Source organism: Palaemon carinicauda, chromosome 2 (genome assembly GCF_036898095.1).
Source record: "Palaemon carinicauda isolate YSFRI2023 chromosome 2, ASM3689809v2, whole genome shotgun sequence".
NCBI classification, from domain to species: Eukaryota; Metazoa; Arthropoda; class Malacostraca; order Decapoda; family Palaemonidae; genus Palaemon; species Palaemon carinicauda.
The window spans coordinates 36,840,377-36,855,741 of record NC_090726.1 but is presented as its reverse complement, the minus strand read 5'-3'; the positions used below and the strand labels follow the sequence as shown (position 1 = coordinate 36,855,741).

Sequence of the window (15,365 nt, the reverse complement as noted above, 5' to 3'; positions counted from 1 at the left end):
GTGTGAAAATATAAAATTTTATGGAATTAATATAGTAAAAGGTCTTAAATAATAAAATTATTAATATTGTCATCAGTTTTATTAATATCTACATTTGCAAGTTATTTCCTGTAGTATATAATTTGCTCTGGTATGGAACACTCGTCATTAGGCTTTTTATGAATTATAATCATATCTGAAAAGAAAAAGTGAAAGGTATCAGTATAAAGCCTTAGATTCCTCCTATATGAGAGGAATTGATTTAGATTTTAACACTCCAGCAAGCTTTATGAACAATTTTTACAATTGACAACTTAAAAGTTGCGTGATACAAGGGTAATAATCACGTATGTTAAAATTATATACATGTGAAATATTATGTAAATTTCTAGGTTCTAGAGTATTCAAATATTTATCAAAATTTAACATTTTTAAATACAATCTACCTAAATTTTGTTTCGGTTAATATATAAAAAGATTTCTCGCTAAGTGACATAATAAATGGTACAAATTACCTTTAAACTGTAGACTAAATAATCCTCATGTGCATTCGAAGTCAATTCTCACTTACACGAAACTGCAATCTGAAATAAGAGTATTAGTTGAAAATAGTTTTCTAGTAAACGTTTTCTATAAATCACTTGCTTTATCTTAATGGCTAGATATTAAAGAACCAAACAGGAGGGAGACCTACCAGTACTTATGATAGGCATTTCACAAACAAACAAACACTTTCCTTAACATGAATGTACAATTTAACTTTAATCATTTTCCCAAAAACTTTAACTTAAGTTTGCTTTATATATATTGATAACTTTATAACTTCCTTTCAACATGACGGAACAGTTAATACATTATTTTCCTGTTGCAAACTTGGTAATTTTTTCTTCGTTTTTAATAATCAAACATTAAAATTGAGGCAACGAACTTCTCAAAAATAAATTACACATGGATACTCAAACCTTAAAAGGCTATACATAGTTGGTTTCCTAATTTATATACATGTACTGCATTCAGTATTAATTTTGTATTAAGGAATAAAAGCTTAACAGAAAGTCGAAGGTTTTATCCACTTACCAATACTAATGTTTCTCAAATGCACTGGTGAAACGGCAGCTAATTACTTTCCAATCAATGTCATTCCACAAAACCTGAATAATCAAGACAAATTGGTGAAAAAACAAAGATTTCTGGTAGAAAATACTGAGCTTGTTTCGGTCCAAGCTCCCATGTCACTTGGTCACCTTAAAACCTGCAAAATAAATTTAGCATTAGTGTGTGTGTGCAAATATGGAGCACATCTTCCCGTACATTACTAGCCAAGCTACAACCCTAGTTGGAAAAGCAAGAAGCTATAAGCCCAAGGGCTCCAACAGGGAAAAATAGCCCGGTGAGGAAAGTTAATAAGGAAATAAATAAGTGATGAGAAGAAATTAACAAAATGTCATTCTAAAAACAGAAACAGCGTAAAAACGGATATGTCCTATATAAACTATTAACTAATGCAAAAACAGATATGTCTTGTATAACCAATAAAAATACTCATGTCAGCCTGATCAACATAACATTTGCTACAACTTTAAATAGAAGTCTTCATTTGAAAAGATTAATGTACTATGACCAATTTACATTGGATCATTTTCAAAATTGCCAAAATATTCTGTATAGGTATGCATCACCATTTGAGTATTGCTAATGACAGGCTGTCTAAATATCTTCAAGCCTTTTTCATTCAAGTTATTTCTTAAAATAGTTTTTGATATTAAGCTCCCTAATGGATAATTTCCAAATAGTTAAACCCTAAAATCAAAACGCAACAAATTTCAATTAACATCCTCACCCCAATATAAGAAACTATATACAAGCCATTAGCTATAATCATTAACATTTAAAGTTTTAACATCAAATAACATTTGTATCTAAATTTACCTTTATCACAAACATAACCAAAATTCAAGAGTTATCTAAATATATCGGGAAAAGTCCTGAAAAATACCTAACGTGACCAAAATCACCAGTTCTTCTAGAAGGACACTCCAATATCAAACCATTAGCAGTTCTTCTAGGAGAAGGACACTCCAATATCAAACCATTAGCAGTTCTTCTAGGAGAAGGACACTCCACTATCAAACCATGGAGAAGGACACTCCAATATCAAACCATTAGCAGTCCTTCTAGGAGAAGGACACTCCAATATCAAACCATTAGCAGTTCTTCTAGGAGAAGGACACTCCAATATCAAACCATTAGCAGTTCTTCTAGGAGAAGGACACTCCAATATCAAACCATTAGCAGTTCTTCTAGGAGAAGGACACTCCAATATCAAACCATTAGCAGTTCTTCTAGGAGAAGGACACTCAAATTTCAAACTATTATTCTCTAGTCTTGGGTAGTACCATAGCCTCTGTACCATGGTCTTCCACTGTGTTGGGTAATAGTTCTCATGCTTGAGGGTACACTCTAGCACACTTACCTTATCTCTCTCCCTCTTGTTTTGTTAATGTTTTCATAGGAGATATTTTAATGTTTTATTTCTTTCCTTTTTACCTTTCCTCACTGGACTATTTTCCCTGTTTTGAGTCTCTGGGCTTATAGCATCCTGCTTTTCCAACCATGGTTGTAGCTTAGCAAGTAAATGTAAAAAGTATTTTATCAAGAACATTCTTCTAGAAATGGACAACTAATGCCTTGAACAAGTCTTCGGGGTTACGAAAACTTAGATTAAATTATAAAAATCTTCCAAAATATCCGTGTATTCAAACTGATTCATGTCGAGATCAAATTTATAACAAAGATCAAATCTATAACAAAGATCAAATCTATAACAAAGACAATTAAGAACTTTGAACTATAAAAGTCAGTTGTTTGTAGAAATGAGAAAAAATTTAGGGATGTTTTGGACTATTGATGTCAAATTGCCGGACAATTAAGTCACGAATCCCTATTGATGTAAATCCAAATTACTATGATGATCTAAACTTAGCAGATATATATCATAGTATCCAAATGTTAAAATTTTGCATGGAAATTTTATTAAAACTACCAGACAAGAAATTCTCAAGATTTGTAGAAATATGCAAAATACTGGAATACAATATATGCTTGTGAAAAACCAAATCATTGGTACATTTAGGTGAAACCTGCCACAAGAAATGTGCAAGGAAAATGTCTATACGAAACTCGGGAACTTAAAAAAAGGTTAACTAAATTATTGAGAAATGTGTCCCTAGAAATTCAGTAGCGAAAGGTCACAAACTGCTGGAACATAACTTAAAGGATTACAAATCGGCACAGTTTTGTAGGAACATTAACCAAATTCTCTCAACCCAACCCACACCTGAAAGAAACCAACCAAAATCATTCACTATAGAGTAACCGCAGCCTCGAGAAGCCTTGAGTATGCGAAAAAAGAAGACCAGACAACTCAGAAAAAAATTCCAGGAAAATGCAGTGCAAAAAATAAAACCATAAGACAACGCAAAAAGACATTAGAAATGTTAAGTACAGTAGATAGGATACTGGAAAAAAAAAAAAAACTCATTGAAGAAAACAGAACTTACGAGTGCTAAAGGCGATATAGGGAGAACACTCAGTATGAAAAATGATTTTGGAAAATTACATTAAGAAATAAGATAGTGAATAGTTACAGGGCTATTTAATATATTTTCATATTAAATCCCTCCAGTAACTTTTGATGTGAACTAAAAGTATTTTTGCTACAATTTGAAGTTTATTAACCTTACAAGTTTTGTTCTTTTCTCTTTCATCCTAGTCACTTCGTTCTTTACTTCTCTCAAAGTCAGTTGCTTTACAGTTGGCGTTTCAACGTTCAGCCTCTTTGTAGTTCTTTTTTCTAGTTTCAAAGGAGAGCTTCAAATACACCTGGAAGAAATCAAAGTATTTAGTGTACATATTAAATCTTTCGACTACCTCTCCCAAAAGTAAGTTTACTTTTCCCTTTGAAGTATCAAGCAATATTTGTTAAAATGTAATTAATAAAAAAAAATGGATTAATGTTTTTAGTAACATTAAGACTTTTACGAAAATTATATTACTAATTCTATGCAATTCTTTTTTTCCCCCTTCAAAATAGATATTTTAATGGTCATATCCATTGAATACCCGTAGTTTCAACAATTTTTCTTTTGCATGTAGCTAAACATCAAAATCTGAAAAGAAGTTTTATATATATAAAATCTTTCAAGTTACACGCATTCCACCACAATCTTACAAGTTATACGCATTCGCCACAATCTTATCTTAAAAGTTATACGCATTCACCACAATTATTATCTTACAAGTTACACGCATTCACCACAATCTTATCTTACAAGTTATACGCATTCGCCACGATCTTATCTTTACAAGTTATACGCATTCACCACAATTATTATCTTACAATTTATACGCATTCACCACAATCTTATCTTACAAGTTATACGCATTCGCCACAATCTTATCTTACAAGTTATACGCATTCGCCACAATCTTGCAAGTTATACGCATTCGCCACAATCTTATCTTACAAGTTTACGCATTCGCCACAATCTTATCTTACAAGTTTACGCATTCGCTACAATCTTATCTTGCAAGTTATACGCATTCGCCACGATCTTATCTTACAAGTTATACGCATTCACCACAATTATTATCTTACAAGTTATACGCATTCGCCACAATTTTATCTTACAAGTTATACGCATTCACCACAATCTTATCTTACAAGTTATACGCATTCGCCACAATCTTATCTTACAAGTTATACGCATTCGCCACAATCTTGCAAGTTATACGCATTCGCCACAATCTTATCTTGCAAGTTATACGCATTCGCCACGATCTTATCTTACAAGTTATACGCATTCACCACAATTATTATCTTACAAGTTATACGCATTCACCACAATATTATCTTACAAGTTATACGCATTAGCCACAATCTTATCTTACAAGTTATACGCATTCGCCACAATCTTGCAAGTTATACGCATTCGCCACAATCTTATCTTACAAGTTATACGCATTCGCCACAATCTTATCTTACAAGTTTACGCATTCGCCACAATCTTATCTTGCAAGTTATACGCATTCGCCACGATCTTATCTTACAAGTTATACGCATTCGCCACAATCTTGCAAGTTATACGCATTCGCCACAATCTTATCTTACAAGTTTACGCATTCGCCACAATCTTATCTTGCAAGTTATACGCATTCGCCACGATCTTATCTTACAAGTTATACGCATTCGCCTCGATCTTATCTTACAAGTTATAAGCATTCACCACAATCTTATCTTACAAGTTATAAGCATTCACCACAATCTTATCTTACAAGTTATACGCATTCGCCACAATCTTATCTCACAAGTTATACGCATTCGCCACAATCTTATCTCACAAGTTATACGCATTCGCCACAATCTTACCTCACAAGTTATACGCATTCGCCACAATCTTATCTTACAAGTTATACATACTCGCTACTATCTTCTCTGTAGCAGAATCTAGTTATAGATTTTAGGTTCATTACATTTAACAAATACCTGCCCATCAAAGCTTAAAAATCTGAGAATTACGCACAGGTAACTAACACCATAACAGTACATTTCTTCTTACTTGAGCTGGGTTCACAAGGAACACTTAATATTAATTTGTTACGCTTTGTGTCTAATATATTACATTTCCTTACTACTGTACCTCTGATATTAAAGTTGCGACCAAGTAATTTAAAAATTATACAAAATGTTAAATTTTCCTCAAGGAATAACTTCTTTAGAAATCATGCCAAATTTAAATTCCCAATTTATAAAGGTAAAATGTCAATTTTTTCAAGTTTAATTTGAACTGGCTTCAAAATATTTATTTGCCCATTAGCCATGAAGATAAACATGTTAAGTAAATTTTTATCCACCTACCAGTACTGAAGGTATTGAATTTGTCAGTCAATCTTCTCCAAGTAGTCAATTTACTCGACTTCAGCATAATGAAATCTTCCTTTCATAAATTTCTCTGGTTCGTTTGTAGAGTTCATCGTTCAAGCTTCAGCACCTCAGTGTGACCATTGAAAATCTGAAAAAGTATTTTCTTTAATGTTTACAAATATTTCGGCCACTAAGACTTCATTTGAAGACATTTATTGCCAGTGAGAATAAGCTAATTTTCATATTAGCCAAGAAATGTTGAAGGTAATAACAGCATTATTGAAATGCTAAATTTTATTACACCTTATGGCGAATACATCCCAATAAAAGTTTCTAAAGAATTTCTTTAATTTGCTTACCCACTTAAACATGACAAACCCCTGGTTTTTAAAAAAAAAAAAAAAAAAAAAAAAAAAAAAAAAAAAAAAAAAAAAAAAAAAAAAAAAGAGAACTACATGTATGAAGCTGCCAAAATAATTGACAAAATTAAAAGCATTTAAATGTCCAGAGGTTATATTTATAAACTTGATACAAACGCTTATGCCACTTCATTGATTCCAATTCCACTTCATTCACTTTCATCAAATTTCAAAAACATCCTTCACAACAGCAACATCATTAATTCTTAAAACTTCTATATATGTCAGTAAAGAAAATTTTAAGTTAATTTACCAATTCCAGTAACTATCAAACGGGCCTAACAAGATATCACGTAAAGCAAAGTCAAATCCAATCCAAATTCGTCAGGAAAGCAAATACCTCTGAAAGATAAGTTCTGGGATATTTCAGTAAACGTCACGTACTAAGACCAAAATCGACCCTAAAAACAGAAGATAATTTGTAATATATGCTAAAATATTTGACAAAGTTAATACGTGCCTAAACACTTCGGGGTTACTGAAGCAGAGAATCTGTTAAATCTGACCAAAAATCGAAAAAAAATATAGGTTATCAAAGCTAACCTTTTTATGGAAGTGCTTAAGAAATGTAAAATCTAGAAATGTCGTTTCTTTTGAAGAAAAATTTTAATTTCAAAACTCAAAATAAATATACTTTAATTTCTAGTCAAATATATAAACCATACATTCTTCCTACTTGCTATCTAGTATTTTATGCATTTCTGACCATGATTATTGGGGCAAACTACTTTAAGAGTTTTTGGACCCCTTCCAAAAAGTAGGGGGGGGGGGGGGACTCAAATGAGAAGCCGGAGTTTTTGGGTGGAGAAATACCCAGAACGTGTGATCTGCAGCAATAATGATCAAATGCAAAATAAAGACCAGTTGGGAAAATAATTCATGCAAGAGATTGGAAGTTATAAAAGTATTATCTATGATTCACTTTACTCCTGATGGTTTTTGCTCCGCTGTGGCTCGCCGTACTCGCTAAATTAACATAGGCCACCGCTACTCTTGTTCTGGTAAGCGGTATATAATGGACTGCGAATGAAAGCCCCAAGGGCCATTATTTGCACATTTGCAACAATAGCTATATAATGAACAGAGCATTTTCAACCAGTTACTAAAAGATGAAATTACATTGTCGAAACATATTGTACTTCCCAATAGTAGACTGTAGTCGTGCTGGTATTGAAAAGCATGGAAAAAAACCTTCTCAAGTGTGTAACTCGTCACTCAACCTTCTCAAGTGTGTAACTCGTCACTCAACCTTCTCAAGTGTGTAACTCGTCACTCAACCTTCTCAAGTGTGTAACTCGTCACTCAACCTTCACAAGTGTGTAACCAGTAAACCTTCACAAGTGTGTAACCAGTAAACCTTCTCAAGTGTGTGACCAGTAAACCTTCTCAAGTGAGTAACTACTCACTCAACCTTCTCAAGTGAGTAACTACTCACTCAACCTTCTCAAGTGAGTAACTACTCACTCAACCTTCTCAAGTGAGTAACTACTCACTCAACCTTCACTAGTGTGTAACCAGTAAACCATCTCAAGTGTGTAACCAGTAAACCTTTACAAGTGTGTAGCCCGTCACTAAACCTTCACAAGTGTGTAGCCAGTCACTAAACCTAAACAAGTGTGCAACTAGTCACTAAACCTTCACAAGTGTGTAGCCAGTCACTAAATTTTCACAAGTGTGTAAACAGAGCATTTTCAACCAGTTACTAAAAGATGAAATTACATTGTCGAAACATATTGTACTTCCCAATAGTAGACTGTAGTCGTGCTGGTATTGAAAAGCATGGAAAAAAACCTTCTCAAGTGTGTAACTCGTCACTCAACCTTCTCAAGTGTGTAACTCGTCACTCAACCTTCTCAAGTGTGTAACTCGTCACTCAACCTTCTCAAGTGTGTAACTCGTCACTCAACCTTCTCAAGTGTGTAACTCGTCACTCAACCTTCACAAGTGTGTAACCAGTAAACCTTCACAAGTGTGTAACCAGTAAACCTTCTCAAGTGTGTGACCAGTAAACCTTCTCAAGTGAGTAACTACTCACTCAACCTTCTCAAGTGAGTAACTACTCACTCAACCTTCTCAAGTGAGTAACTACTCACTCAACCTTCTCAAGTGAGTAACTACTCACTCAACCTTCTCAAGTGAGTAACTACTCACTCAACCTTCTCAAGTGAGTAACTACTCACTCAACCTTCACTAGTGTGTAACCAGTAAACCATCTCAAGTGTGTAACCAGTAAACCTTTACAAGTGTGTAGCCCGTCACTAAACCTTCACAAGTGTGTAGCCAGTCACTAAACCTAAACAAGTGTGCAACTAGTCACTAAACCTTCACAAGTGTGTAGCCAGTCACTAAATTTTCACAAGTGTGTAACCAGAGTCACTAAACCTTCACAAGTGTGTAGCCAGTCTCAAACCTTCCAAAGTATAAACCATCACAAGTGTGTAACCAGTCACTAAACCTTCACAAGTGTGTAACCAGTCACTAAACCTTCACAAGTGTGTAGCCAGCCACTAAGCCTTCACAAGTGTGTAACCAGTAAACCTTCACAAGTGTGTAACTAATCACTCAACCTTCTCAAGTGAGTAACCAGTAAACCTTTACAAGTGTGTAGCCCGTCACTAAACCTTCACAAGTGTGTAGCCCGTCACTAAACCTTCACAAGTGTGTAGCCCGTCACTAAACCTTCACAAGTGTGTAGCCCGTCACTAAACCTTCACAAGTGTGTAGCCCGTCACTAAACCGAAACAAGTGTGCAACTAGTCACTAAACCTTCACAAGTGTGTAGCCAGTCACTAAACCTTCACAAGTGCGTAGCCAGTCTCAAACCTTCCAAAGTATAAACCATCACAAGTGTGTAACCATTCACTAAACCTTCACAAGTGTGTAACCAGTCACTAAACCTTCAATAGCATGTAACCAGTCACTAAACCTTCAATAGTATAAAACCAGTCATTAAATCTTCACCAGTGTGTAACCAGAGTCACTAAACCTTCACGAGTGTGTAGCCAGTCACTAAACCTTCACGAGTGTGTAGCCAGTCACTAAACCTTCACGAGTGTGTAGCCAGTCACTAAGCCTTCACAAGTGTGTAGCCAGTCACTAAGCCTTCACAAGTGTGTAGCCAGTCACTCAACTTTCACAAGCGTGTAAGCAGTCACTCAACTTTCACAAGCGTGTAAGCAGTCACTCAACTTTCACAAGCGTGTAAGCAGTCACTCAACTTTCACAAGCGTGTAAGCAGTCACTCAACTTTCACAAGCGTGTAAGCAGTCACTCAACTTTCACAAGCGTGTAAGCAGTCACTCAACTTTCACAAGCGTGTAAGCAGTCACTCAACTTTCACAAGCGTGTAAGCAGTCACTCAACTTTCACAAGCGTGTAAGCAGTCACTCAACTTTCACAAGCGTGTAAGCAGTCACTCAACTTTCACAAGCGTGTAAGCAGTCACTCAACTTTCACAAGTGTGTAACCAGTCGCTAAAGCTTCACAAGTGTGTAGCCCGTCGCTAAAGCTTCACAAGTGTGTAGCCCGTCGCTAAAGCTTCACAAGTGTGTAGCCCGTCACTAAACCTTCACAAGTGTGTAACCAGTCACTAAACCTTCACAAGTGTGTAACCAGTCACTAAACCTTCACAAGTGTGTAACCAGTCTCTAAACCTTCACAAGTGTGTAAGCAGAGTCACTAAACCTTCACAAGTGTGTAGCCAATCTCAAACCCTTCACAAGTGTGTAACCAGAGTCACTAAACCTTCACAAGTGTGTAACCAGTCACTAAACCTTCACAAGAGAATAACCAGTCTACATCTTTACAAGCGTGTAACCAGTGTCTTCAAACCTTCACATGCGTGTAACCAGTCACTAAGCCTTCAAAGGCGTGTAACTAGTCACTGAACCTTCACAAGTGTGTAACCAAAGTCACTACACATTCAGGTGTGTAACCAAAGTCACTACACATTTACAAGTGTGTAACTAATGTCACTACACCTTTACAAGTGTGTAACCAATGTCACTACACATTTACAAGTGTGTAACCAATGTCACTACACCTATACAAGTGTGTAACCAAAGTCACTACACCTTTAAAAGTGTGTAACCAAAGTCACTACACCTTTAAAAGTGTGTAACCAAAGTCACTACACCTTTAAAAGTGTGTAACCAAAGTCACTACACCTTTAAAAGTGTGTAACCAAAGTCACTAAACTTATCACCACAAGTGTGTAACCAGATTCACTAGACCTTCAAAAGTGTGTAACCACTCACTATACCTTCACTAACGTGTAGCCATAGATTATCCACTTTTAATTGTCAAAAAATTTGATTCAGCAAAGATTTTAAAAGTATTTTTCTTGAACCTATATCCTCTTGGAATTTAGTATCCCTTAACATTAAGTTAAGATCCTAAATAGTTCCATAACAGAAGCCAATTTGCACTAAATCTTGATCATTGAATTACCCTTTCCATAAAATATGTTAGTAATATGTAAAACAGTACATAACTTTATACCCACAAACAAAATATTTCTATGCAAGAAAGTTATCCAGGAATCTGTATCGTTTTCAACTTTCTACAGATCTACCAAAGTGTAGGAGTATTTTGTCAAACTTTATTGCCATTACATAACTGGACGATACCCAGAACTGATACCTATTGGCGTGCTCAAATCGTCCTGCTTATACGACAAGTTTGTTTTGAGTTATACCTTTTTACCATACAGCACAGAATCTGATTCCTCCAATCTTTTAACTTCTCCCAATAACTATACTTGCCAAGGTAATCGCTACACTTTACCAGCAATATATCACAGGCTACAATAACGCATGCACACTGCACAGCAACTCCAACGTTTACAACTCTTCCCAAAAGCTAAAATCTCTGCCAGATCTTTGCTGTGTTCGGACATATAATATGCAGCTATTAATAAAATACTACAAGTTTCCTATCAATGCTTAGTAAAGCAGCATTTTTCGCTAAGGATTAAGCACTTCAACCTGATGTTTGTTCGAGATTCTTGCATATACTTTCAAGCAAAAGTAGCAACTCGCTCGTTGCTTTAACACACTCGTTGCTTTAGAGAAAAACTATGTACCACAGGTGTTTGACCAAACCAAGAAAATTTTTACCTACACCTGTTGAAAAATTGTCTGTCCCTAAACTAATTGATCTTGGTATTATTTCAGAGATGGCTGCTACGTGGCTTACAACTGATATTTGTGCAAGACTTGCTAGACGTGAAGTTTGCATCTACGTGGCCTATAGCTTTGTTAATTGTTTTGACAGGTATTAAGCGGCTTTCGGGGCTATATGACTTTTTACATTGTGTTAAGTCTCTCATAACACTGTGAGCAACCTAAGATGATGTGCTATTCAAAATATGACTAGTACTCAAAGTTAATCTGAAATTTACACGTTATTGTATCTGAACGCTTACATATCAGAATTAAATCAATATGCATTTCATTACCCCATGTTACCTATGAGATTGGCTCAAGACCAAACAAATAAATGTATTTTTTCATTAATCTGTTACATATCAAACTGGCTTAGCACCAAATGGATCATAAAATTTATCAAGGATCTTACCTGTTGCGAAATATCCCAAAGATGCAAAGTTTATGATGTTTTGAGATATCACCGAGCTCGAAGTAAACTGGAATTTCCCACGATCAAACTAAATAATCAGCTGGTTAGAACCTAGCAGTGACATACCGACATCCTTGATCTGAAAGAAGCACCATTTCAGTGAACAGCAAACAGTTACATCACCTAATAATTAAAAATTTCCATTTTTCTATATTTCAATCAACCCTAGTTAGAAAAGCAAGATTCTACACTTTACCAATAGATTATAGAGAAATCTCATACGACTACTGGATCCTCTACATGAATATGTTTGAACTATATATTAACCTTATTTTAACATTAAGTATCTACAGAAAAGTTCCATAACACAACCTTTGTTTTGACACGTAATACTTGAACCCATAACACAACCTTTGTTTTGACACATTATACTTGTGGCCCATAACACAACCTTTGTTTTGACACGTGATACTTGTGGCCCATAACACAACCTTTGTTTTGACACGTGATACTTGTGGCCCATAGCACAACCTTTGTTTTGACACGTGATACTTGTGGCCCATGACACAACCTTTGTTGACATGTGATACTTTTGGCCCATGACAACCTTTGTTTTGACACGTGATACTTGTGGCTCATAACACAACCTTTGTTTTGACACGTGATACTTGTGGCCCATAACACAACCTTTGTTTTGACACGTGATACTTGTGGCCCATAACACCACCTTTGTTTTGACACGTGATACTTGTGGCCCATAACACCACCTTTGTTTTGACACGTGATACTTGTGGCCCTTAACACAACCTTTGTTGACACGTGATACTTGTGGCCCATAACACAACCTTTGTTGACACGTGATACTTGTGGCCCATAACACAACCTTTGTTGACACGTGATACTTGTGGCCCATAACCTTTGTTTTGACACGTGATACTTTTGGCCCATAACACAACCTTTGTTGACACGTGATACTTGTGGCCCATAACCTTTGTTTTGACACGTGATACTTTTGGCCCATAACACAACCTTTGTTTTGACACGTGATACTTTTGGCCCATAACACAACCTTTGTTTTGACACGTGATACTTTTGGCCCATAACACAACCTTTGTTTTGACACGTGATACTTTTGGCCCATAACACAACCTTTGTTTTGACACGTGATACTTTTGGCCCATAACACAACCTTTGTTTTGACACGTGATACTTGGGGCCCATAACACAACCTTTGTTTTGACACGTGATACTTGTGGCCCATGACACAACCTTTGTTGACAAGTGATACTTGTGGCCCATGACACAACCTTTGTTGACACGTGATACTTTCAGCCCATAACACAACCTTTGTTTTGACACGTGATACTTTCAGCCCATAACACAACCTTTGTTTTGACACGTGATACTTGTGGCCCATATTTAATGGAGTCAACCACAATTATATATTTTAAGGAATTCCATAGTTAAATAAGTAACTTCGTAATTAAATAAACATTACAACAATTCCTGCAAATTGTTTTTAGTTAATTTAACAGCACTGCACTTTGAAGAGAATTCAGACTTGTCAGAAAACCATGATAAACTTAACATTAGTTAAGCTACAATAGTTTGAAATTTAAGATGCTGCAAGCCTAAAGGCTCGAGTTACTACAAAATTTCATAAATGCATGAGATTTATAGCGTCAGCGTCCCCCACACACCGAACCACCACCCATATCGATATTGCTAGCGCCACTGATACAGAGTTTGTCAACAGAACGTTTCAAAACTTTGAAATTTATCTAATAAAACTGATAATGGAGAAAAGCTTAAAGACCCTTTTATTCATAAAAGCTTAGAAATTACTCCAGAACTGAAATCAGGAATTCAGCTTGCGTTACATTTTCCATCTAGCCCAGTTGAATTACTCCACAAGCGCTACAGTAGAACACTTATTTTCAAGATTTTAAATGTACACGATCACATTAAGTAATAATTGGAAAAGTAAAAAATTGTTTCCAATTACTTTGATTTGTTCACACTGACAAAGCGAGAATTGGAGTTGGGGTACATTAACCTATAAAGTTATCAGAACCAGATGACCAAAATATCCATAAGAATTGCTACGCATTGCACAGCCAACAAATCGTGTTGACAAGAGAATAGATGGCCTTAAATATTGAAACCAAGGTCTATGTCTACTGCGGGTTCTAGATCTTCCAAAGATGAAGCCCAAGACTACAATATAATAGGCTCCCACAAGTTCACAAGAACATAGTTTCTGTTGAACAGGCTAATAAGTTTAGTCTATATATGAATTCTGTTTTAAAGGTACGTTTTTATATATTTTTTTTCTAATTTCTAATTACTTACATCGTTTATTTCCTAGTTTCCTTTCCTCACTGGGCTATTTTTCCCTTTTGAAACCCTTGGGTTTATGGCATCTTGCTTTTCAAACTAAGGTTGTAGTTGGCAAGTAATATTTTAACCTTGATATATCTACAGTAGGCTTTCTAGACCCTTTAGATATGCGGCCCCGAGACTGCACAATAAGCTCCCACTATACATCCGAAAGACTAAGATATTAAGGCTTTCAAAACGAACAGACTTTGTTCTCCAAGTGCTTTGATAATGTAGGTTTTGCAGTAAACGAACAATATGCATTATGAAATAAATTCTTAGAATGCAAGAGATAAAATGACAAGGTCCTGTAGAGTAGGTTTTCCCTACAATAAGGACAAGCAAAACAGACCTTAAATTAGTTTTTGAAACCCAAAGATTGGCCATTAAGCCTAACTTATAACCTTCAAGAATAAGGATACTTAGTAAACAAATTCACTCAACAGCTAAAGCCTGAAAAAGGTTCGAGAAAATGCGTGAAAATAAGCAAATAATACCGAGAATTAAAAATAAGAATGTGGCGGTAATTAAAGAACTAAGGGCTATCAACAATTTTAAATTTATACCTAATAACAACATAGATTCAAACTTAATTCAGCATAAGGTTGAAGAGATACTTTAGTTGATTAAACACCTCCAGCACATCCAGATACCAAATATTTAACAAAAGCGAACCTATGATAAGGTAGGTCAGATCAGTCGTGCGTGAGCATTGCCCAACGTCTTGCTTTCCATGGATCTCGGGGGGAGGGGGGGAGGGGGGGAGGGGGGGCAGTCAACCGGTTGTTATTGAAACAGTTTGCAAAGTTTCTACATCTACCAAATGCTACCCAGTAAATTTTCCTCGAAGTACATTGTCTCTTTTCCTAATGCCTGCCACTCTAGCCCTACAATCAGGTCACTATGATTTTACTTTATGCACAAAATTTGGGATTCTTAAATTCAAGTTACACCACTAAGCACCTAGTCGACTTTACGCAAAAAAAAATAAAAAAAAAATGGAATCTTGAGTAAAAAAAAAAAAAACCAATTGGAATTCTTAAGTTACACTACTAAGCACCTAGTCGACTATGCAAAAAAAATCATTC

The 15,365-nt window shown here is 35.5% G+C and overlaps 1 long non-coding RNA gene across 5 annotated transcripts in view; it reads right to left on the bottom strand.

The window, feature by feature from the left end:
• Positions 1-96: 96 nt before the first annotated feature.
• The window catches only part of LOC137616587 (uncharacterized), a 17,078-nt gene continuing 1,809 nt past the window's right edge, over positions 97-15,365 (bottom strand). Inside the window, exons 2-7 of one of the 5 annotated variants that reach the window (XR_011039453.1) lie at positions 11,899-12,037; positions 5,897-6,050; positions 3,723-3,861; positions 1,057-1,231; positions 495-563; positions 97-175 (exon numbers count right to left, since the gene is read on the bottom strand). This is a non-coding gene — a long non-coding RNA (uncharacterized lncRNA). Of the gene's footprint in view, positions 176-494; positions 564-1,056; positions 1,232-3,717; positions 3,862-5,896; positions 6,051-11,898; positions 12,038-15,365 lie in introns of all 5 variants that reach the window. The other 4 variants (XR_011039452.1, XR_011039451.1, XR_011039454.1 and 1 more) reach the window with 4 other exon arrangements.